Consider the following 24,360-nt stretch of genomic DNA (forward strand, 5'->3'; position numbering starts at 1 on the left):
ACTATTTTCAAAGACACCTCGTTTTCGCAACATTTCCAAAAAAAAAACTTCTGCAATAAATGAGATTTTGGAAAATTTATAACGTTTTAAAAGTGATTAGCTTTTAACGATGCACACTTGGAAATGAACAACCCATTTTGGAGTCACCGTTTAATAGCAAAATGATTAATTGTTTTTAAAGATTTCAACGACAACAGGTTTTACGCTAAACACCTCAATGTAACACCGCCAAATTCGGCCATAACTCCTAGGATAGGTTTGGGGTGTTACAACCTCAATCTCGAAGGCATTTCTCAAGGGCTTGACCTATGCTCTCACCTCTATGAGTAGAAATTGGGAAAAATTTTTGTAATTCTCTTTTGTAACTTCCACTCATCATCTATCCAATGAACTGTTAGAACCATGTAGGATGTCTTTTGTAATGATGTCCAAGTGTCAGCAGTCAAACAAATTATATTTGTCTCTTCTTGAAAAGATTACTTTAATGTTTTCTTCATGGGATTAAAAAAATCAAGATAATCTTTTCTAATTGTCCAACAAGATGAAAGATAAAACCTTGGGCATGCTATAGAAATAAAGAACTTAAAACCCTCCATTTTCACAAATTTAAAAGGCGATTCATCCACAATGATCATATGAATCAATGCATTTCTAATATCATCTTGATTAAACATCCAATTTGACAAGTCTACATTTTCTTGGCTAGATTTTGCAAATGCAAGTTTTGCTTGATCAGAGGTATTACCTTGAGGTTTTCTTAAGTAAGTCTTCAAATGGTTATTTAGATTGGTGGTAAAAGCCTCAGTTTCCATTGTGTAAGTTGCATCGCAATAATTCCACTTTGCCCTATTCTCCCCATCTTCTGTTGAGTATTTACTAAAATGTTGCCAATAATGTGCCCTTGGTTTGGTCTTTCTTCGAGTATTTCCCTTTTTTGTTATTGGAACAACTTTAGTAAAAGTAGGTGTAGCTTCTTGTAATGCTTTTTTGCTTTGGGACTTTTGCGATGATATTGAATCATTCATTTAAAAAAATAAATAAAACTAATTAAAATTTCAAAATGGTCAGAGGACATAATTCCATCAAAGTTTTATACTCATTGATATGTTCCACACAAATATCCATCAATAATTCAAATTAAAGCATTCAAAATTAACTCTAAACAAAAACAATAAAGTAACTTATAAAATTATAATAATTTAACTTATAAAATTATAATAATTTAACATATAATTGAGTGAGCGTAACAAAAGTTTAAAAAATTGTAAATAAAAACCAAATTCTTAAAACTCTAATTTGAGGAGTTTTGGTTCACACAAATAATAATAAGAAAAAATTTTATAATAAATTATATAAAAATAAATTAATAGTCAAAGGTGAAAGAAGCCATAACACTTATTTTGGGAGATTAGAGTGAGATTTCCATCATTTCAAGTTTTCAACTAATGTTTATAATGGATAGAGATTATTAACAAATTATTTTAGCTTGCAAATCATTCTCATCCACATGTTTAGGAATAGAATTTGAAGGAACTAAAATTCCATCACGTTTGTCACATATGTCTTAAATAAATGTAATAAACATAACATTATTAGGCATCAATAGGTTAAAGGTATATGATTTCTAGTTTTGGCTAATACATACTTTGTTACAATTGACAAATTGGATTAAGTTGAAGACCTGAGCGACAAGTTAGCGTTAAGCATTTTTTTCTTTCATGTTGGCACATTTGATGCATTGTGTCTTTGTCTATTTTTCAAACAAATTATTTTAGCTTGCAAATCATTCCCATCCACATGTTTAGGAATAGAATTTGAAGGAACTAAAATTTCATCACGTTTGTCACATATGTCTTAAATAAATGTAATAAACATAACATTTTTAGGCATTAATAGGTTAAAGGTATATGATTTCTAGTTTTGGCTAATACATACTTTGTTACAATTGACAAATTGGATTAAGTTGAAGACTTGAGCGACAAGTTAGTGTTAAGCATTTTTTTTCTTTCATGTTGGCACATTTGATGCATTATGTCTTCGTCTATTTTTCAAACACACTATTGGAAGAATTATGATTCACGTCTTGTTTAAGATCAAAAAGTGCATGCCTAATACTTATCAGAAACTAATAATGCAATGGGTCATATTCGATTTCAACTTTAATAAAAATGAATACAACAACTCCATCCATGGCCTGGTCTTCATCTGGAATGTTGCACTAAATCAGTTATATCTATTTCTTTTTGCTTCTGCAAAATTAATTTATTCAAATAGTTGATTAGTTTAATTTGAATTGGCTTTTATAATATATATATATATATCTGCATGGCTTAAATGAAGTTAAACCTCCTAATAGTGGTTAATTAAACTCTGAATAATGAGAAAGAATAACAGAAATGTCGAAACCTTGACTAGTAAAGACAGACCCTTAAATTCATGAAAAGAAACAGGCAAGGCGATCTTCAAATGAGAATTTGTTAAATGTGTGATAAGCTAACTTAGTTGGGATTACCTCTGGCATTGAAATTCAAATCCAAAGGTGGAATTTCAATTTTTCTTGCTATAGGGAGCAAGAAGAGGATTCAAAAAGAGCACAGTAATTGCTTTTAGAATGTAAAGGTAAAAACTAAAATATTGTGAGAACCAAACAAAGAACCAAGAAGAAATAGAAAATATAGAAGGTTCGATTGTTTTAGTATGAACCTCCCATGTTCTTGACACAGCCATTACAGAACAAAACATGAAAACACTCATTTACACGCACAAAGCCAAAAAAATTACAGTCTCACCTTAAACAATTAATGGGGGTTGTGGCCTGTGGAACCATGGTCGTGGCCTCGTGGGACAAAAAAAAGAAGCCAAAAATGGGTAAACAATTGGAAGGGGGTCGTCAAGCATGGGGAAGGAATCAAAGCTTTTGAGTAAAGGAGAAAGGAAAAGTGCAGGAGAACTTAGAACGACGAGAAAGAAAGGAAGTTGTAAAGCAGATGAAAAAAATCTTAATTTAAAAATTAAAATTTATCAAAACGAGGTAGTGTTTCCTTTTCTTATTCAGATTTTTAGATTTATCAAAACGAGGTAGTGTTTCCCTTTCTTAAATTGAAAATTTTGAATTTTTTTCGATTCGATCCAAATAACTCGAATTATATAATTAAAATTTTGAATTTTTTATCAAATTTCTCGAATCGAGTCAGATTTTTCTCACCCCTGTGAGCTAGTTAATGAAATTATGCATGAATGGTTGAAGTAGATTCATATTCAGTAAGTTTAAGTTTTATACGAGTTTACTAAGCATTTATTTGCTTACGTCTATTGCATTCTTTCTTTGTAGATCATTGGAAGTCACAGTCGGTTAGAAGTTCAAGTCGGAGCTCATATTATCCACTCATCAACTCGGTAGTTAATTTGATCATTTTGGTTTGGTTATAAATGGCATGTATTGGAAGATTCAAGTTCACTTGTTTATAATGATGTTGTTTTAAACCTTGGTTACGTCAAGTTGGTGGTTGTGTACTTTTTGTACTTAGTATAATCTAAACCATATGTACATATATGAATGTTGAACTATTTTTGGTAAGTTGTTCATGGACGAAGTAGATGGTATGGCATGTCTGACAAGCTTATAATTAGACACTTATGGTTGCTGAATGTGATTTCGTTTGATGATTGAATTGTGGTGCCATTTAGGGCATATTGGTTAGACACTTAGGTTAAATGTTGTTTGGTGTAATTTTTTACGTTTTGGTGTGTTTTGAATAGGTAAAAATAGTTGGAAATGGTTTGTCTTGGAACTTAAGAAATGGTAGGTGAAATAGCTTGGTTTTGAAGTTATTTCAGGTGCACACAGCTTGGGACATGTTCTGTCACATGGTCATGTGCCACATATGGGCACCCCACACGGCCATGTGACTTATTTGATTTTTTGTGTAGGTTTATCCACACGGTCTCAGAGAGTTACACGGCCTTGGGATATGGTTGTGTGACCGTAAGTTACATGGACTCAGTTTGTTACACAGTTTGGCCACACGGCCTTGTCTTTGAGCCATATGGTTTGGGCTCTATACCCGCCCGTGTGACCCCCGTTTTCAATTTTTTACCATATTTTTCTATTTTATTTTATATTAGTCCATACTCGTTTCCATACTAACTTTAGGGTTCCGTAAGCTCACTTTAAGTCTCATTCTAGAATGTATGCAATGAATGATGATTTTTATTAATTTTTTATGTTTAATTTAATCTTTGAATTATGTCACTGTATTATTGGTTTTGTTAACTATTGTAATATCTCGTAACCTAAATCCAACAACGGAGACGAGTTAGGGTGTTACAATATGTCTATGGCTGAGTACAAGGCTGAATTTGTGCGACTAAGCCAATATGCAACTAATATGGTCTCTATGGAAAGGGATTGCTGCAAAAGGTTTTCCCTTGGGTTACATTGCGACATCCAACTGTATCTGGTAGCACATGACACCGCGAACTTCAATGAGTTGGTGGATAAAGTAGAGACTGTCGAAGAGATTAGAATAATGGCTCTACGAACCATAATAGGGTTTGGAAAACAAATCTGGCTAAACATCCAAGAGGGATCACGAAACGCATAACGCTGGCAGGAATGTAAGAATGTAACTCCCATATACCATTTCCATCGTCGGAATAGGGTTACAAAGTATTACTGTACAATTCAGGGCTTTTTATAACAATTAACATCAAATTATCAAATTAATTTAACAAATTCATATATGATTTAGAATGAAATAGAGCATACAGTTATGGGCCTTAAATTGAGCCTTCAAAGCCCTAAAAATAGGTTAGGAACATTCAAGGATTAAATCAGAATAAATTAAAACATTCAGGGAAAAATTGAAAATTTTCACTATAGGGATCACACGGACGCGTGACACAGCTTAGGCTGTGTGGTACAAGAACATGGTCGTGTGGCAAACCGCGTGACAAACCATGTACCTTGCGAAATAAATCCACACGGTCGTGTCATAGGCCGTTCTCGAAACTATTTTAAGACACACGGCCGTGTTGCAAGCCGTGTGTCAGCCCGTGTGAATCATGTACCTAACACGTTCAAGGCACACGCCTGTGTCGGTTGCCCATATGTGACACACGGCCATGTGAAAGCTTGTGTCCTAGGCCGTGAGTGCCCTAAAATGAGCCCAAACATGCCTATTTTTTATCCAAGTGCATAGATACATACACCATCTTATAACATATTATTATAAGCCACAAAACACATTCAAGAACAATCTTAACGTGCCAAATCAATCAACCAAAATACTATCCAATGTCTCCTTTAAGTCACTTCATCTTAAACAACTAACAATTCATTACCTTGGTTAACATTTCATACTATCACACTTGACCACATCTAACATACATCTAGATTAACAAAGTTACTATTTAATTTCACGCATACACCCTCTTGTGCCTAAGTTGGGATCATGCATATATGTACCAAGGGTTCTAAAACTTACCAAAATCTTAAGCATATCAAGTTTTACAACAAGCAATTATACATAATTACACACTAAAAATAAATTGCATTCAATTCCAACTTATCATATCTAATTTATGCTAACTTACCATTTCATGCTTGACCACATTTGCACAATTTAAGATTAAACATGCATACTTCCTCTAGTTACCTATTTCCCATCATCAAATGCACAATACATTTACCATACATTTACTTAAGAACCATTACAAAACAAAACCAAATGCTCCTATTACATGCCATAAGCCAAGATGTATTCAAAAATTACCAAATAATTCCCAGATAGTGTGATTCTTCAAGCTGATCTGATCTCCCAATCCATAAAAATATCTACAAGAAATAAGACAAATAGCACGAGTAAGCTTTTATAAGCTTAGTAAATCCATCGATTAAATGATAAAGCTTATCGAATTAAATATAATAATTCAAATAACATGATTAATAAACTACGTTCCTGTCAACAAGGTTTTTAACAGAATTCTTGTCAACCACAGATCACAACAGGTGATTTTATACATAAACAAGTATGAGATCATTCATTATCAAGCCACAATGCTATTAGGAGACTCATGAATAATCTTTTAACAATTCTATAACAAGACATTTAACGCAAGAACATTACCGATGAACGACATAGGTTAAAAGTACACAATTAACCATCTGAGAACATGCCATACACTCATATGAGCTAATCCAACCGATAACACGCCTCGGTACTAAGTGTCTAGCCTGTAGGCCAACATCCTCCTCTGGTAACATGCCAGAAAACACTGTAATATAACACGGTAGTCCACAACAAATGCAAAACTTCGGTATATTTAGTGAATAGGAAATATATAGGAATCCTCATCACATCTCATATCAAGCTCGTACTGCACGCAAAATAACCTATTAGCATGCCAATCATACTCTATCCTACGTTCATCGGCTTAGAAGATATTACTAGTAACCAGTGTTTTATCAATCATAATTTCAGTTCTCGATAATTAGATATCAACACATTAATCAGCAATCAACAGATAAATTTCATTTAATATATAAATTTAAAATGTATAGAATTAACCGAACGAACTTATCAAACTAAACTACAGCAACGGCAAAGTATAGGGGTTATTTGGTAATTTTCTCTTTTTCTCAGTTTTCCACTCGTTTAGGATCTAAAATAATAATTCATCCTCCCAGCAAACTGTATGTGATGCCATGGTATCTTGCAATAATGATCTTACTCATTATTGTCGTCAACCAATCACTTTATGCCATAATGTCTTTTAGATACGGTCTTACTCAATATAGCCTCGTGTTTACCGTCCTGGCAACTAACTGTGATGTAATGGTATCTTCCAACCATGGCCTTACTCATCTATATCATGATGCCATAGTATCTTTTTGTTATGGTCTTACTCATCGATAGTGTGATGCCATGCTGTCATTCTGCCATAGTCTTACTCATCGATAGTGTGATGCCATGGTGTCTTTCTGCCATGGTCTTACTCATGTTTAGGCTTATAACCTCCAATCAGTTCCATGGCCTAGTCATGATCTTTCCTATTCACTCATCTCATTTCATTCCATCCATCCCTTCATTTCACCATCCTATACCTTGATGCTCGAATACCACAGTGTCCCCTCCATAAGGCTCGGAGCTTTATATATCATGGTTTGCACTCTACAATACCATATGGCAGTATCTAAAAAAATCATCCCATATTATCATTCCTATCTTCTTCTATTCTCTTTCATAATTTTCCTTATCAGGGATACTAATCTAGAATGGCGAATACTCATACGTTGAAAACGTGCATCATACTTTTGAGTTTTAGGTTTGAGTATAGAAACTCACCTGATGTTTCCTTGCCTCATCAACTTAGCCTTTTCATGCGCCAAAGCTTTCATTCTCCTGAAAGCTAGGCGAGACAACCAAATCATGGGTTAAAACAAGTGCTTTCACTCTTAATAATGGTTTCTAAAACCTTTAATAATGTTTTCTAAGTCTTATGTATACCAAAGGGCTTAGAACCTTACTAGTTTACTGGTTTCCCTACATTTCCAACTTAAACCTCCCGATTATCGCTCCATGCAGAGCTTTCCATGACCATCGCATCCTCGAAGCAACCATAGAGGTTGAAAAAAAGGAGAAATGAAACAGACTGAGAGGAATTGTTTTAAAGATTCATTTGTTAACTATTTATAACCCTTTATATGCGGTCTTAAACCGCATATCAACCGTTCATCCGTAATCATTTTGTCTCCCACTAAGAGACTAGTTGGTTCTAATCCAACCAAACCTGACTTGTTCTTAACCAGGCTCCATCCTATTTTTAACTTTTCTTGGTTTTTCAATAGAAATTATTAACTTACGGTTTCTTTCAATTTAACCCCTAATTGTTCCAAATATCGAAGTTGAAAGGATTTCGGGTGTGACATTTATGGACTTGATTTATAGAATTAAGGTTTCAAAATTGTGTTTTCTAGCACCACTAAAATTTGAGTTGTTACACATGTACACTCTTTTCCAAGCTCCAACCTTATCCCTTTGTGCTCTCCTCATTTCACCCTCCTCATTTTATCTTAGATCTTTTATACATACCTTATAGCTCTCCTCTCAAATAGGGTAAATCGATTTTGACCTCTATGCCACTTTTCGTTATCAACAAATATAATATATTAAAATTTTTCTTTATACATTATAAGTCTTTATTTGTGCTTAATTTTAGAGTCTTTTACATATAACTTGTGTTGTTTTGAAGCAAAATAGATGTTTAAGAAGTCATTTTTAGTGTTTTTTGTCTATTTAGTACTCTAGTCAATTTAGTGTTATTTTGATAATGTTTTATAGTTAGGATTGTTGTTAAATAAATGGAGTTAAGTGGTGCGTTTTTGGTGTAAGTACAAAGGGTGAAAATGCAAGAGGAGTTGGCTTAACCCAGTGGCCAACATCACAATGTTGGCTTTGCAACTTTGTGACATAGCCAATTTCATGTCAATAAAAAGCCCCAATTTAGTTCCTAATGCTAAGATGTTAAAAGAAAAAACTTTGCAACTTTGATGCAGCTAAAGTACAGAGAAAATTAATATATGAAGCTCGACATTGTGGCATGAGATTATGGATGTCATGATGTAGAACTGGGAACTAGCCAAGTTGTGATAGTTACCAAGAGTAAAATGTGGGAAAAGAGATGTAACGTTGTGATGTTAAGAATGCAACATTGCGACATCATATTGTAGTTTTTGAATTTAACGAAGGGCGTGAATGTCTTTTCATCCCTCAAAGCTTATACTATAAATACCTATTGATGTTTAATTTTCAAGGGACTAAGAAAAGAATTAGATGCAAAGTTAGAGCTCTATTTTGATTTCCTTTCAATTTTTAATGAACTTCTTATATTTAGGTTTTTAATTCTTTTGTAATTAGATTTTTTTCACCTTTTGTAAACTCTCATCTTTCTTTTAATAATTTTTTTTTAATTTCATTATTGATATGTCGTAATTCAGTGTAGTAGATTAAACTAGTTTTCACATTTAAAGAGCTTGAATACAAGCATTTTTGTTATGTTTTAAGTAAGTTTCTTTAGTTTTACTTACATCCAATAAAAAGTGCAGATTAAGTCTTTTATTGACCTTAAGGACCGAATGAGGCCTAAAAGAGAGCTAATGTATTTTGTGAGTGTGCAAGAGACCATTAGAAGGCATTTTGGACTAATACTGAGAGCTATGTCGCAACATGGGAGATTCAATATCACAACATAGAGAACAAATGGAGAAAATTAAGAAACTGCCTTCAATGTCACGACACGGGCTAAAGTTGTTTCACATACCCTTGAAGATGGTTGCCTACGATGTCACAACACAGGTCCTGGTGTGTCATGACATCGACTCTATGATGAGAATAAAACACAAAGCAATGGCGATTTGGTCTACACAGTTAAACTTAAAAGCTTGGGAACATCAGCTAACCTAGAGTTAAGGACGATGGTTACCTGAATGCTATAAATAGGCTCCTTTGGCACACATTATGAACACCATTCTATTAGCTTAGATTCTCTTTTTAGGTTTAAGTTTTTTTTTTCTTGCTTTCTTTAGGTTTTCATAGTTTTAGTTATTTGTTCTTTGTTTCTTTCAAGAGTTCTGATTTATAAAAAAGATCAACTGTTGTGGACTCGCACTTCTTATCAATATCAATCAGGCTTTTCTTAAACTCTATATTTCAATCCATTCTTTATGATTAATTCTTTCATCTATTCCATGTTCTTTATGAAATCCATGAGGAACTAATCTTTCTATGGGGGATTAGCGAGTGGAAGCATGATCTCTTAATTGTTTTGTAGGGTACTCAATGGATCAACTATTTGGGAAAGTGAAAACATGAAACAAACCCTAGGCCTGACAACCCCAAGAAGTCATCAAGGTGGGAATTAACCCAAAATTGGTATTGCTCATTCGTGAACACCTTTACCCCAAGCCAGTCTAGACGGTGAGGTCGGAAGATAAGTAGTCATTGCTGACTCGTTATCTTAGTGGAAGGTCGGAAGATCCTGCCAAGGTAGCAACTAGTTGGTTGACAAGGAACCCGAGACGACAGTTGATTGGGATTGCTGAAGTGAGCTAATCACCTATCTTCAAATTCGATTCACTTTACTCTTTATATCTCTTGAAATTCAATTCTTTTATGTTATTTTATTTATTTTAAAAACCCTAAAATTTTCTCTCATTTTACTTTCATACTATAATTGATTTAAAAGTATTAATTAGATCTTTAAGTGTTTAGGTTAAGATTGATTTAGTAATCGCCTCCCTTGGGTACGATCCTCGGAGTAGTTTCCTACTTCGCTGTAAAATCTATATTACAGCTCAACCCGTATACTTGCAGATATCATCTCATAATCCTTTATTTTATTGCAGCATTTACACTTTGGACCTTGGTACTTCTGGAGGCGGCCATTTCTTCAAATTCTCAATTAATAATTTGATTTTCAAGTGTTGAGGGATGCTATAGCTGGGCATTATAAGGATTGCATGTTTTTCGATAGCTTTGCATATTAAATGAGCAATTCTATCCCGAAATCTTTAATCTTCTACAATTGTTCTACATTATTGATTATATCCACGAATTTGTAGTTCTTACTTGTGGTTGATTGTTTACCTCATTATTTTATGACTGGGTAATGTGATACACTGGTGAAATATATAATATGCTAGTGTTATTTTTTGAACATATGCATGTTTGAGATTAATGTCCTTAAGTATGATTGTAGACTAAGAAAAATAGAGACTGACCTTAGTCAAAACTAAGACAAATAACTTCACCGAGTGCCTAGAAGTGAGAGTCTATATATATGTTAGATCTAGAAGCAAGAACTGCGATTTAGTGGTAGGGTTTTGCATTCAACCTAGAAATGAGAGCTGCAAAAAGACTTTCGGCTAATAAATCCTATACAAAATCAATTTAGCTAATCTATTCATTAGCATTAGGTGCAACAATCAATCGTTGCTATATGCTTTTTAAGGAAAGTGATTAATTGAGAGTTTGAGGTAGATTTCTCAGTTAAGCCTTTTAGTTAAATAATTTTTGTAACAACCCATTTTTTAGTGATGTAAAAAAAACTATTTCGGGACCACAAATCTGACGAGTGAGTCCGTAAATATTATTATTTAATATTTACAATTCAAATATAGTATTATATTGAATTTTGATCTAATAATTTTTGCTAATTGAACGAATAGTTATGTACAAGTGATTTGTCTCTAAAGTCAAGTGATTTTGGAAAATGAGGTATCGAGACCTCGTTTCTTTAAACGAAGCCTGTAAATATTTTTATTACATATTTATGGAGTTACGATATAGATATATTGAAGTTTGGTCCAGAAATTTTAGTGATTTGATAGTTAATTAAAGAAAAAGACTAAATCGTGAAAACTGCAAAAGTCAATCGCTGTGAGTTTAAAAGTGAAAATTGAATATAAAAGCATATTTAAAAGCCCTAATATAGTTATTTAGCCATATTTATGTTAATAGTCGGTTGGAAATTAGCTTATATATATATGTTTTCCTTTATTAAATTAAGGTTATTAATAAAATAAATAAAACATAAAAACATAAAATAAAAGCATCATCTCTTTCATTTTTAACTTTCTTCCATGGTTATTAAACTTGAAGCTTCGTCCTTGTTTGTATTCATTCATGGTAAGCCTTTGTCAATCCATTTTTCATAAATTTTATATTTTTGAGCTCGTTGTAGTTTAATCTAACTAACCCAAGGACTAATTTGTGAAACTATCAAATGTTTTGAATCTTTCCATTGATGAATTTGAAGTCTTTATATGTTAAATGGTTGATTTAGAAGAGTTTTCTTTTTTTATTAAGACTATTTTGTAAAGAGAATTTGGTTAATTTTAAGCTTTGGGACTAAAATGATGAAATAATAAATTTAACATGAAATTATTATGAAATTTCAATAATTATGGGTTGTATGAGGGTCATAGAGAATTATTCTAGCTTAGATTTGTTTAATTGTGATAAATGTGTAAGTTTGGGTTTAAGGACTAAATTGAATTAAAGGTAAAATTTTAGGGTAAAATGTAAAATGGTAATAAAGGGTCAAATACATGAATTTAAATATTTTAATGTATTTTAATTGGTTAGTTGAGCTAAATTATTATATATAGATCAAGAAACGGATCAATCGGTTGATAACCGCGGGAAATGAAAAGTCATCGAGTGATCCTCAGTGTGGTGTTAGTAGCTATTTTATTTAGGTAAGTTCATATTAGGGTTATTATCTTTATTAATGATATTAGGGTTTTTATGTTTATTAATTATTTTAAATTTAAATTTCATATATGTATTTCTATGGTTGTATAATTAACATGGTTACTTGAAGTAAGACTTGAGAGTAGAAATAAGGGACTGAACTGAATTGTAGTGCAAGTATACATGATTGAATTGAATTAAGTACTCTATGGGAGGTATGTGGTTAAGTTGATTATGGTATAGATTGATAAGTATGAAATGATGATGGAATACAAGTTAAGGCCAGTGTGAACTCAATGAATAGCTAGGATACAAATGACATTTCATTAGGGTGTTCCAGGCACTAGGTGCCGGTGGTATATTTCTAGGTACTATGTATCGGTGGTAGATACCATACCGATGGCTAGAATCTAGCATTTGTTGTAGATTCTCGTCAACTTGTGTGAGCAGCATCATGTAATGGTTAATGTCTCATTCATCAGCTTGTGTAAGCATTATTTCTCGCGTATCGAAGTTAATTTACTATAATTCTCTTGGAAAATCAGTTAATGAAATAATTAGAAATCAGATTTTATAACATGAAAGGTTTTTTTATTGTTAATAGTGATATGGTATGTGAATTGTATTGTTTTGAGAATATGAAAATGTTATGCACATAAGGCTAACCATTTGGCATGGTAGGAAGAATTGAAACTTGGAAAAGATTGATAAATTGAATGTTAGTTTCAATTACTATGCTTTAAATGCCAGGTGTATAAAGTTTAATTATATGAACTTACTAGCTTACCTCATTTACCTCGTTTCGTTTTCTTCCTTGTAGATTGTCAGATTTGTGCTGTCCATTGAATGTTGGAGATCAAATTATCTATCAACTCTTTTGGTAGCTATTTATTCATTTTGGTATGGTTATAAGTGGCGTGTAAATAGGTTAATGGTATTATATGTATATAGGCCATTGAAGTATGTTTCGTATCAAATTGAATGTGAATTAGGTGTTTGGATGTAAACCTTAATGGTTGATTTGGTTGATTGTGGTATTTGATGGCATAGGGTTGTTTGATACCTATAATACATTTTTGGCTTGTTGAATTGGTATATATATGATAAGATAATTGGTGAACTTCAATTGATGATTTTAGCATTTGGTAATTGACATTGATTGGGTGAACGTATAGGTATGGAAAGTTAGTTTTGTCTAAGCTTGAATGATTAAAGTTTAATGTTTGAATTGTAGTGTCAATGATGACATATTGATTAGGCACTTAGGTTGGATGTTATTTGGTAATCTTTTATGCATTTGATGTAGGTATAATGGATGGTAATTGCATGGCTTATGATCTAAGTAATTATGGGTGAAGTTACTTGGTTTTGAAGGCATGTTTAGGTGCACACGGCTTGTGAAATGGCCTGCCACACGGTTGCATGACACGACCATGTGGCCTTTTTAATTTTGGTACAAGTTCGTTCACATGGCTACAATTTATTACAAGATTTGGTAACACGGCTGTGTGAACCAGGATTACATGGCTTAAATCTGTTACACAGTTAGGCAACACAGTCACGGTCTCAGTCTTATCACACTACCTGTCCACACAGCTGTGTGATCCTTGTTTCACCTTTTACCTAATTTTTTGTAAAAGTTTCAATTTAATCATGATTTGATTTCGAGTTGGTTTAAAATTCTTGTATACTTAATTAATGCCCAGTTTTGATTGTAAATCACATCATACTTGTGTTAATGTTGTTTAATTGATTTGTTGATTATTTAAGTCGAATCTTTGTATGATAGTAATGTTTAACAACTGTAATACCTTATAACTTGGGTTAGATGGTTGGACCGAATATAGGGTGTTACAATTTTCTTATGCCTAGTATTGGTCATGTCAATAACCAAAATTTATATTAAGTTGGTAACTCAAAGTATCCTCCTTAAACATACTCAATATTGTATTTCCTTGTGGTGTGATCCTTGGAATACTTGTCTTTACAAGTATTTCATCATAAAACTTTTATACTATAACATGACTCATGCACATGTGGTAAAATCGTGCTTTATAAATCTTTATCTTTTTACACTCACTTAGTGGCATTTCAAGACTCATTTAAATAGATAAATTTTCCAAATGCAAAACATAGGATGTAAAATTAGTTTCATAAATAGCCACCATACAAATAAACAAGAGATGTAATAGTTTCTTAATTTTATTTGTGGAGTTGAAAAACTCTACTACCAATTTATCAAATAAAATTATGGCATTTAAGGTTAGGTTAAGGTATATATGTGCTCTAATAAAAAAATATTATCTTTGGAATCTATTTTTATTTTATAATTACATTTAAAATAAAATATAATTACTAACTTAAGTTATTGTAATTAATTAATAATTTATATTTTAAAATATTTACATATAAATATTTTTGATATGTAATTAAAATGTTTTTGCATATAATATACACTATTATTAATACAAAAAAACCATACTATAAATACTAATGAAAATCCACATCTAAATTTTTGATTAAAAATTCTAACAATTGTATCTCACAACTACAACTTTTTTTAGGCTAAAATAAAAAAAAAGTCTTATATTTGTTTAAGCTTACGTTTTAGTCACTGATATTTTAATTTTTATAATCTGATCACAGATGTTATCAAGTGATAACAATTTGGTGAGTAATCTGTTAGTAGTCGTTAAGTGGTGGATGAAAATCATATGCGGCATTATGGTAGGTGTTAAATGCCATGTTTTTAAGCACATTTGTTTTAAACTTTTAAAAGTGCTTAAAAATGTGGCAATGACATGGCATCCACATAGCATTTAATGCCAACCATAATGCCACTTATGATTTTCGTCCACCACTTAATGGCTACTACCAGACCAGTGTCCAAATTGTTATCAATCAATAACATCTGTGACCAAATTATAAGAATTAAAACATCAGTGACCAAAATGTAAACTTAAACAAAGATATGAGACCATTTTTGTTGTTTACCATTTCCTTTATTATGTACTAGTGTCACGGGGCTAGAGTTTTTGTCTCGCGATCCGTGCGGCCTTAGGTGATCCGTTCGTCCAAACTTGCCTAAATCAGCCTTTACTCAAGTGAGGATTCCTTAAGAACTCCTCCAAGGCACCAATTGAAGAGTGGAAGCGATTTATGCCAAAAGAAGCTAAACTAAAGAACAACAGAAAGGCACAGAAAAGAATGCACACAAGGTGTTTGAGTAAATTCTCTAAGAATTCTATTACTCTTAAGAATTCAACATACAATGGAATGAGTACAAATGAGGGGGAGGCTCTCTATTTATAGTTGAGCTCCCCCAAAATCGACGGTCAAGATACATTTACATCGACGAACGAGATTAACCATATCCCTTTATTTTAGGGATTTACAAGATATGTCATATCAAATCTAATCTAATCTTTACAAGACATGATTCCCTCTATCTTCTAAGATTAGTTACCATATTGCCTAAGTTGCCATGTATTCATTATCGGGACAACCACGCTTTAATCTGACAGGCTTCTCCAATAGTTCTTTGAATCAGGCCAGCTCTCGTGGGCTAAATGTTTCTCATCTAATCGATAGACCTTCATGGGGCGCATCTTGTGCAGTGGTCACGGGCTTTGCTTTTTGGCCCGTAACACTAGTATGGTTCCTAGCCCACACTTCGCATTAGGTTGATTATTTGTTTGTGTCAAATTATAGAGTAAAAATTTGAAAATTAAAATATGCTCTTCTAAGTCTCTATACACTTTATACATTTAGAATTTAGTCCCCCTTTTATTTTCAGGAATTCAATTATCTATTTTCTTATTTAAAACTTTAGGTCCAGTTGTTACCATCATTAAAATTCTTCTATTAAATTATATGTTGTGACATTTTGAAATTAAAAAAAATATTCAATTGGTAGTCATGTAACAATAAAAATAATGTTGAAAAACTCCTTAAAAACTATTGAAAAACCTAATTAGGATATTTTCTTAAAAACACTCATTCAAATTGTCATAATAAAATTTTTTTGGAATTGTGCCCTTAAGAAAAATTGGTGTTAGCATTTTGATTGAAATGGTTAACAATATTAACTATTTAAACTAACGGATGACATTACAAAACTAGAGAGACCAAATTATGTAAATAATTAAAGTATATAGGTTAAATCTAAAGTTTCAACATAGTCTAGGGGCAAAAATTTAAAATTTGACCATTGCCTTATAAGGTGAAAAAAGAAGCAAAGTAAACCTAAAAAAATAGGAACCTATATCTCAATCTCTAAGACTTTTAGGACATTCAAATTATATTTAACTATGAATTATTTTAATCGAAAAGTTGACGGTATTAACTATTAAGACAAATTAATAACATTATAAAATACGACCAAATTATGTTAGAAATTAAATATCAACTTTAAACATAATAGATGGACTAAAACTAAAATTTAACCATTTTCTAGAATATAGAACAGAAAACCTTCCAAACTTTCCTTTCATATGTAGGTACATGGATATTGGCACTTCATTCAGAGGCCCATTAATTTATTACTGTGTAGAGAAAGGAAATGCTAAATTTTGTTTGTTGGTCCTGAAATGGAATTCTTTATGCCTATTGGATTGATCCAAAAATTTAAGGCCTACACATTATTTGAGCTGGCCGACTTTGAACAAACTTTTTTTTTTTTTTTGGTTTATTTTTTCCTATACTTTTGATAGTGATGCAATTCATTGTTTTACTGTGGCACAAAAATACATAAATTTTACTATTTAAATTCAAATTATTTTATTGTTTTAAATAATAAAATGAGTTATTTCAGTGTGTCACAATTTTTTTGAAGTAAGCTATCACTTGAATCAATCAAGATGATGAGCACTTCTAATCGTTGATATAATTTTGAGATTTTACAACCAATAAAAGATAACACAAACAAGTATATTTGAAATAATAAAATTATAGCAAAAGTATCTCTATATTATATTTTATATTGCATTTTAATTATTTTATTGAAAAATAAATAACTTGGTTTGAATTAATAAAATAATTTTTATTAAACTTGTGTCGTTAAATATTTATAAAGCATAATAATAAATTTAATTTTTAATCTTTACATATTTACTATTTTTGAACAAATTTAAAATAAAAATTATTTTGGTGTTATTACTTATTTCTACCAAATTAATACAATTTTAACAATGATTTAGTAACATAAATTAAAATTTTAAAATCATATGTGATATATGCGAGCAAAATCATTAATGGTATTCACAACCGGACAAGACTGGTGAAAAGTGAAACCTTTTATCTTATCCTATGCTGTGTTTTAATTGCGGTTTGTTAATTAATATCAATGAACAAATTATATATTAACTAATGTATAAAATTAACTAATTTTGTATGTTTTGATATTTGTAGAGAGATTCATATTTAACTAAATTTTTACAGAGTTTTTGTTTAGGGTTTGTTTAAATGGTATAAAGTAATTAGATGAAAATGTAATTATTGGGATAGTAATTACATTCTCTTGTAACTACAAAGTAATTACACTCTTTTGGAATTACAATTCTCTTTTAATTACAAAGAATTCTAATTCCATAAACATGTTTGGTGATGAGTATAATTATATCATAATTCCATGTGTTATGTTGGTAGTACAAATTGTAATTATATAGTTACATAATTTTTATATTTTTAAATATTAACTACTATAAAATTTATTAGTACGATAGAATAATTTTTAAACAAGTAACAAAAATGTTGGGGATAAACCTGATTTAAACAACGAACAAGCAAAATAACAGAGAAAATTGAAAACATCGAACACAAATATTTTACGTGGAAAAAACCCCTCTGAAGAGGCTAAAAAATCACGGGCAAAGATAATTTTACTAAAACGAAAAAATGAATAGTACAAAAGGCGGAGATAAAATTAAATCCCGAAACCAAAATAAGAACCCTCAAAATGTAAACACAAAATTCTCTAAAAGCTTGTAAAAGCTAATATCTGAATGTCTAATGGGTTATTTTTCTAGGGTGGAAAAAGGGTCTATTTATAGGTTAAATTTGTAGGTCAAATAATATTAAAAAACTTACACTAATCAGAGTTTAAGTGGGAAACTAAAAATAGAGTTTAAATGGAAAAAGAAAAGTCAAAAAAATACGAGGCATAACTCCACAAATCTCCACCTTGACTTGTATTTCCACAATGCCGTCTTTGTCAAAGCCGGCCACGGGCTTATCTCGAGCTATGCATGTCACAGCCCAAAATTAAGCTGATGAGTTTTGAGGGTATTTTAGAAATTTTAGCTAATCGTGTTCAGAATTTTGTAAGCATGGTAACCAGAAATGTTTTTGACTATGGCTTTTAGAAAATTAAATCAATTTTTAAAAATGTGTTTTAAAGACCTTTAATTTTTAGTTAAGGGCTGATTTGTAAAAAGGGCAAAATTATGTGTGCTTCTGAAGCAATTTCACCAAATTTTAAAATCAACCTAATATCTTCCCCACCTATAGCATATTGACGTAAACTTTTCTCCATTCCCTTGTGTTGCCTTCCATTGCTCCCTTAAAACCCCAATCACCCAATTTTGAATCCTAAACTCTATTCATTTGATTTCTATCATCCTCCCAGTCATAAACCTCTATAGAAGTTAAGAAAAACACCCAAAAATACCATAGTTTTCTCCATTGTCAATCTTTCGGGTTTTCATCATCTAAGGTAACGATTCAACTCCTAAATAGTTTTAAATGTTATTTAGTCTTTAAAACTAAGTTTTTAGCCATTAAATAGTATGTTTTGAACAAAAGTCGAAAATTGGCTTGTTAATGGTGGATTTTGGGATTTTTGGTAAAAACATGGTTTTAAAGTGTTTTCAATTAGTTTTGATGAGATTAGAAGGTTTCTAAACTTACTTTAAAGTTTCGTTAAAGATTTCTAACGTTTTAATGAATTTTCATGAAAATTGCCATAAACATGTCGAAAATTTTGATACCATGAATTGGGTAGTTTTAAGTAGTTTAAAGGTTGAGAATCAGTCATAGGTCAATAAATAGATGAACATAATCAATTTTAGGCAAAAAAAATTAAGTATAGACCGAGATACTTGAAATTTAAGTTTGTTATGTCAAAGGTTTCGGTTACTTGAGAACTCAACTTAGGCTTATGTTTTTGATTGCTTAAGTTGAGTCATTCACTAATTTTTGAATGTGTTGTTGTGTTAAAGCTTCGGATTCATTAAGACCATCTACGAGTTAAGGAAATGTTAGTTTGGGCTTTCGGTATTTCGGCGAAAGCATATTTGGTAAGTGTTTAGAATAGCTGTTGTGGACATGATTCAATGTGTTAATTGGGAATTTAGTAGTAGCTTAAACCCCTATTCTAAATTCCGAGTGTAATATTTCTCATACTTATGAATTTATATGTGCAAATGTGTTGTTAATTTGTGGATTATAATGTGACATTGTGATATGTCTGATGTGTGTAATAAGCTTATGATGGCTATTGTGAAAAAGTTAATTGTGGGCATGACATACATGTCATATGACAGTGAATATGTTGTGCTTATAATGTGATTATGCGGAGATAAAGTGCAATGAATGATAAGTAAATGTGTGTGTTAATAACAAATATTTTAGCCTTGTAAACCTTGAGACCATTAGACATAGTGGCATGCCATAAGATTATGACTACTCATCTATATGTGTTATGTAATTTGAGCATTTAGGCCCTGATACATTTTGGAGAGATAAGGGAATGTGAGCTAAGATCCATTCAACAAGACATGTTTGATGTGATAGAGAGTATTAACTATATGCTTCACTTATTGGGATATGTTCGACTCTATGAGTCTATTGGTGTGTTAGAGATCCGTGTATCCGATGAGTAGTGATAGAGACCACTTTTACATTTCATAGCTCAAGTGTCAAACTATCTATAAATATGCTTATTGGTATTGTGATATATGCTTAAATGTTATGTGATTATATGTGTAATGTGATATATGCTTAAAAGTGAATATGATTACCATGTAAATGAACTACTAAATAATGCACGAGTGAAGTATAAGAAGACACTAGTGTTGGAACTGTTGAGGTTGTGCGGTATGGTTGTTTCGTTAATGCTTGATGAATTGTTTGCGTGGTAGTTGTTCTAGGCATTCACTTAGCTTGTTAAGCTTATCCACTCATTTTCATCCATGTAGATTAGTAGCGTACCGATGTGAACGGTGTGGTTCCAATGGGTGACCTAAGCAAGTCTTTTACGTTAATTCGTAAGTGTTTATTTGTCCATTTATATTTTGGAAAAATAAAGGCAATGTGGTAGAATTATTACATAAGCGTTGCCATGATATTTTGGTTATTTTCATAGTTTATTAATTGTTAGGATTTATGGATATTGTTCTTGTTATATTGCTTGGTTACTCAGATATGTTTTCGACGATTGAATTGTAATTGTGGTGATTTTGATGTTTATTTGATGATGTATTAGTTACATGTTGAATAGCTTATGATTGGGATGGATTATTTGTCTTATTATGTTGTATTTTTTGTGTCTGGAGTAGTGGTATCGATTTTCAGTTTTTAAAAACAATACCTCTATGATATTTCATTGTCTAGGAAGTTAATATTGTAATTTGGTATCGATACCTTATCACGAGTATCGATACTCGGTGTAAAATAATCGATAATTTAATAAATGTTCTGATATTTTCTAAGATTTGATTTTTAGACGAGAAACAGAATGTTATTTTGGTACCAAATTTTCCAATCGGTATTGATACTGAGTAAGGAAAATATCGATACCCATGTTCCAATATCGATACCTACGTCACTTGTTTTGTAATTTTGCTAAATGAACCCTATGCATGTTTAATTATATTTATAAAACTATTTGATGTATGTTTAGTATGTATTAGGGATGATTAAAGTATGTTTGACTTAAAACTCGTGCATATGTTAAAATGGAATACATTTATTTAATAATGAGCTCATTTGTATTGTGTATAATGTGAGGTGGTGGTTTGGCATCCTGATATTTGGGCTCAGCGACCGGGCCGAGTATAGGGTGTTACAATGCAGGATATTAACTAAGTCGAAGTTGTGCTTAGAAGCTAGAAGACTTCTAGTCTTCAACTCTCACACTGCCAAATCAAAACTGATGCAGGTCTGATTTCTACAAATGCAGTGTGCTATCTTTCCAAAACCTGCACCCAAATGAGAACCTCTCTTATACGAAACCACCATACATTTTCCCCTCCTATGACTAAGTTGTCTCCACTTCAAATGAGTCGACTTCAACTCCTTAACAAAAGATGGACGTCCTGTTTCACCGGTCACCGTTAATCCTTCTAGAACATAAAGGCCGTCAATATTTTTACCTTTAATCAAAACAAGAGCCCCACATGATACATTAATGTTGTTTGACTCGATGTTAATTCTACAACCCTTCGAGTCCAAAATTCCCAAGGATGTGGGATTTTTCTTTAAGTCAGGCACATGTCTTGACTTCGCATATGTATATTTTGGTTGTTAAAATTAGTTTTTGCAATGACATTTAGTAGTTGTGCAATATGATACACAAATAATTTGTTGCACAAACGTTAGTAAAATAATAATATAAAGTTTCATATTAATCACAAGATTAAACAAGAACAATATATATAAAACCGAAAGACATAAAATTAAATTAAATTGAAATATTATATTGGCAATTGCGGCCTGTATAGGCATTCTCCTTAAGATAGATCCGACCATTCCTTTGGTGTTGGAGAATCAGTGGTCAACTGTCTCCCAGGATACAACAACAAGATGAGCACGGCTACAGTGATCAACGAACAATAGCCTTGCCTTTGTCTATCACCGGAAAACAAAACATATCTTAAAAACTTCAATGTGTCTATTCCTTGTTTGATTATTTAAGGAAGACGTGACCGGGTTTGGATTTTCTCCCCCTACACGCGAGGGAGAGTGTTAGTTTAGTCATTCAATAACCACCATGTAACACCCCAAAAATTTGAATACTTGAGTGTTGGATTCTGTCGTAATTTAGTCTTCGTATATGTGGTTCTGTGCTTTGCTTATGTGATCGAGGTTAGCAGTTCGAGTCGCATTTTTGGAATTTTGCTATTTTATTTTAAACAAACCCAATCCTGGAATTACATAATTAAGTTTAATTCAATGTAAACTTGTGTCAAGAATGAGCTTACTAGTTCACTGGTTAAGTATCTGTATTCTGTTTGGTCCTGTGTTTGAGCTTCAGAGTGTGCGATAGGGGACATTTTTGCTAATCGCTGGGAATCTGGTTGGTGGTTAACTTAGTTTCTTTAAAAACTAATTTTCCATTGTTTCTTTTTGTTTTCTTTCCTTTTTTTCTTTTCTTTTTTCTTTTTTCTCTTTTTTCTTGTTTCTATAATTGATATTGGGTTAATTGGGGTTTCTTCGTTGCTCATTATGTCAATTGTACGGTTGTTGTGTAAGTTCTGTCGTTAATTCCTTTAGTTTCTGTGAGTTTTCGTGTTGTTATCGTTTATTTTGTTGAAACAATATTTCTGCTTGTTTTGCTCAAATTTTTTTTAAGTACTAAATTGGTTTCCTTTTTAGGCGAGGACCTTACGGCTGACGTTCCTCCATTGCGCTAGTTCGATTTTTCATTTTTACGTACAAGGTGAGTGTGCGAATTTGAGTTGGGGCTGTGTCAAAGCTTTTCGACATAATTTTGGTGATACGTTTACCTTAGTGATTGTTTGAGAATAATTATGTAATTGGTTATTGAATGGTCGTTTTAGGTTTCGAAATCCTTTTACGTTGTTCCTACTCCAAAACTATAGCAGCTGCGTACCGAAAACCCGAGTTTTTGTGAATTTTGGACGCCAAAAAATATGGTTGTCGATGCCACATGGTCATGTGCCAGGCCGTGTGGTAGGCCGTGTAAGTCACACGAGCATGTGACAGGACATGTGTTAGGTTGTGTAACACACTGTTTACCAAATACAAACCACACGGATAAGAGACATGGGTGTGTACTTAGGCTGTGTGGGGGCATGCTAGTGCAGGGTTCACACGGGTCAAGGACACGGGCGTATGTTCAGGCCATGTATCTTACTGAGTACAAGATAATGATCACATGGGCCAGAGACACAGGCATGTGTCTAGGCCTTGTGACTCACTGTTTTTGATTTAGGACTACATGAGCAGACAATATGGGCATGTGCCAAGCCGTGTGGAACCACATAGGTGTGTGGGTCAAGTTTGGAATTCATCTCTGGGGCCGTAAGTGTTGTTAATGCGAATGTAGGTCATCCGTAGTATGTATATATAATTTAAATTACACTGTATGAGTGTTATCTAATAATTTGAGACCGTAGAGTAGGGGTTTAGGCTACTACTAAATTCCTAAATAAGACATTGAGTCATGTCCACAAGCAATTATTCCAAACACTTACCAATTACACTTTTGCTGAAAAGCCGAAAGCTCAAACTAGCTTTTCCTTACCTTTATCTCTACTAGTAGAAAGTTCTATCGAATTCGGAAATTCAACACAACAAATTCACACAACAATGCATCCAAAACTTATAACATAAGCTTAAACTAAGTTCTTATGTAACCGAAACTTCTAACATAGCAAATTTTAAATTCGAATATCTCGATCTATACTTAATCTTTTCACCCTAAACCAATTCTGCTCATCTTATCATTCACCTACGACTAATTCTCAACCTTTAAACTACACAAGACTACTTAATTCAATATATCGACTTTTTCGACATGTTTTATAGCTATTTTTCGAAAATTCAGTAAAACTCAAGAAATCTTTAAGAAAACTTCAAATTAAGTTTAGAAATCTTCTAATCATGTTAAAACAAGTTGAAAAACACTTTAAAATCACGTTTTTATGCAAAGTCTCGAAATCCACCATTAACGACCTAATTTTTTGCTTTTATTCAAAACATGTTATTTAATGGCTAAAAAATTGGTTTTAAAGACTAAATAATATTTAAAACTAATAGGAAAATGAATCATTACCTTAGTTGATGAAAATCAAGCGTTTGATCGAGAACTCAAAAAACCTGAAAGCTTGACAATTGAGGTACTATGGCATTTTTGGGTGTTTTT

The sequence above is a fragment of the Gossypium raimondii genome, chromosome 2, assembly GCF_025698545.1.
Source record: "Gossypium raimondii isolate GPD5lz chromosome 2, ASM2569854v1, whole genome shotgun sequence".
NCBI lineage: Eukaryota > Viridiplantae > Streptophyta > Magnoliopsida > Malvales > Malvaceae > Gossypium > Gossypium raimondii.